The sequence below is a fragment of the Dipteris shenzhenensis genome, chromosome 19, assembly GCF_047967505.1.
Source record: "Dipteris shenzhenensis isolate YYH24624 ecotype China chromosome 19, Dip_SZ_1.0, whole genome shotgun sequence".
NCBI lineage: Eukaryota > Viridiplantae > Streptophyta > Polypodiopsida > Gleicheniales > Dipteridaceae > Dipteris > Dipteris shenzhenensis.
The window spans coordinates 24,286,691-24,289,772 of record NC_141614.1 but is presented as its reverse complement, the minus strand read 5'-3'; positions in this window follow the sequence as shown (position 1 = coordinate 24,289,772).

The following is a 3,082-nucleotide window of genomic DNA, read 5'->3' as shown; positions in this document are numbered from 1 at the left end:
TCAGACAGAGCATAGATGTTACAGTTCTATAGATGCGACCGGTACGAGCAGAAGATTCACGAGCCAGAAGACACGTAGGAACCATGAGCAGAAAGCAGGCACACTGGAAGTACAGAAGCAGGGAGGTTTTGCAGCCGTACAGACAAGGAAGGCACACAATTTAGAGGTGCAAAAGTAGAGAACAGCACATGGAAGAGGCTGCAGCAGCGCACCCAGTCGTAGGAGTAACAAATTTTACACCACCAGCCGTGGAGATTTCGATCGCAGCAGCCACACCATTTCTGTTACCTAGAAAAGAAATCAGGACAAGAGGCTAGACACTAAGCATGGCGACACTCAAGGGCCATAAAGGAAAGGAGAACGCGAGGGAAAAACGTTATCATGGGAGGGAAAAAGGGATTAGAAGGGGAGGGAATGAAGAGGGAGACTATGGCACAAGGGGAAAAGGAGAGGGGGAAGAGAAGCACGTACATGATGGGAGGAGGAATGTAAAGATGGAGACATCAAGGTAAGAGGGCCATGCTTTATTTGAAAGGAAGGGAAGGGGGAAATCAAAGTACTAGCTAGGTGGCTTTACAAGAATGAGCATGTATCATCAAGGAATAGCCCCCTCCTTTTATAGCCAAGAGAGGGGGTCTCTCCCAATAAATGCATCCTCCCACATGCATGGTGTGTGTGGAAAAGTCTCCCATGTGGGCTAGGTGGTTACGCACTCTCAATTGTGTGCAATAACGCTTGGCCACATTTTTCCAATATCCCAAGTCTATGATACTTCCTTGGTCTCCTTTCAATTTTATAATACGTTCAAACATCTAGGAGGACAAGTGGAGGGTTGGCACAAGGAATCTTGCCGCCTCATCCTACTTTCCCCATTATTTAACTTGCACTCTTGGACCTTCTATACCTTCCCCACATGGGCCTATTCTACATGGAGGGATCAATCCAATATAATATCCATCTCTACCTATTTTATATTACTTCTCCCATGGACTTTGGGCCATATCTCACTAAATACAGCCTAGGTGGAGGGGTGGCACATGGAGGAGCCATGCCACCTTACATTTTATAATATTACTACCATGGATTATGTACATCACACCTTATGGGTCCTCTTACGTGGAAGGGTGGCACATGGTCATGCCCTGCCACCTCAACCCTGGGCCCTATGCACACCATATTTTACTATACAAACACACACTCATATTTATGCCTTTTTACTTTGGTCAAATTTATCCATAACAGTGTTGAAGCATGTTTCTCCTTGCTTTGTTAAGCCTATGTGCTAATTTTCATGCTTGATTTTCAGAAGTTAAGGACAAAAAACGAGATTTGGTAAAAGAAAGAAGACTCACCTCTTCTCTTCTTTGTATTTCTCTTCCTCCTCTTTCCCTTCCTTTCGTGCTTTCTCCTTGTTTGTGGGATTATGCTTGTCCCCTCAATCCAATCCCTTTGGAAAGTTTCTTCTCCAAACTCCTCCTTCCTCTAACTGGTTATCTCTCGATCGAGCATTAAATACCATTTTTGCTCTAGTGTCGTGCACATCCGTAAAAAAACACGCTGCTAGGTATCTTATCCGATCAAGTACTTATGAGATGGGCGCGCCACTTTGCATGTAAGTGAAATCCACCTAGTTGAAGGTGTGTGCAAAGTATTGTTCCCATCGGATATGCTTTGCATTGCCGATCAAGCATAAAACTCCGTTTTTGCCTTAGTGTCATGCACATCTGTAAAAAAACACGGTGCTACGTATGTTATTCGATAAAGTACTTATGGGATAGGCGCTCCACTTTTCACACAAGTTTGTTTCAACTAGGTTGAGGTGCGTGCAAAGTATTGTGACCATCGGATATGTTTTGCATGGTCGATCACGCATTATCCACCGTTTTTCCCGTAGTGATATACACATCCGCAAAAAAACATGCCCTTAGGTATGTTATCTGACCAAGTACTTATCGGACGGGTGTGCCTCTTTGAGAAAATTTCAATACCACCTAGGTTAAGGCGTAGGAAAATTACTGTGCCCATCGGATATCCTTTTCATGGTCGATCGAGCATTAAATACTATTTTTGCTCTAGTGTCATGCACATCCGTAAAAGACATGCTACTAGGTATGTTATCCGATCAAGTACTTATGGGATGGGCACCCCACTTTGCATGTAAGTCAATTCTACCTAGTTAAAGGTGTGTGCAAAGTATTGTGCCCATCGGATATGCTTTGCATTGTCAATCAAGCATAAAACACCGTTTTCGCCTTAGTGTCATGCACAACCATAAAAAAACACGGTCCTAGGTGTGTTATTCAAACAAGTACTTCTCACATGGGAGATCCACTTTTCATGCAAGTCCGTTTCAACAAGGTTGAGGTGCGTGCAAAGTATTGTGACCATCGGATATGCTTTGCATGGTCGATCACGCATTATACACCGTTTTTCCCCTAGTGATATGCACATCCGTAAAAAAACAGGCCCTTAGGTGTGTTATCCAACCAAGTACTTATATGATGGGTGTGCCTCTTTGAGAACATGTCAATACCACCTAGGTTGAGGCATAGGAAAAGTATTGTGCCCATCGGATATCCTTTGCATGGTCGATCGAGCATTAAATACTATTTTTGCTCTAGTGTCATGCACATCCGTAAAAAAACACGCTGCTAGGTCTGTTATCCGATCAAGTACTTATGGGATGAGCGCGCCACTTTGCATGTAAGTCAATTCCACCTAGTTGAAGGTGTGTGCAAAGTATTGTGCCCATCGGATATGCTTTTCATTGTGGATCAAGCATAAAACACCGCTTTTGCTTTAGTGTCATGCACAACCATAAAAAAACACGTCCTAGGTGTGTTATTCAAACAAGTACTTCTCAGATGGGGGCTCCACTTTGCACCCAAGTCGGTTTCAACTAGGTTGAGGTTCGTTCAAAGTATTCTGACCATCGTATATGCTTTGCATGGCAGACCACGAATTATACATTGTTTTTTCCTAATGATATGCACATCCGGAAAGAAACACGCCCTTAGCTATGTTATCTGACCAAGTACTTATCGGATGGGTGTGCCTATTTGAAAACATGTCAATGCCACCT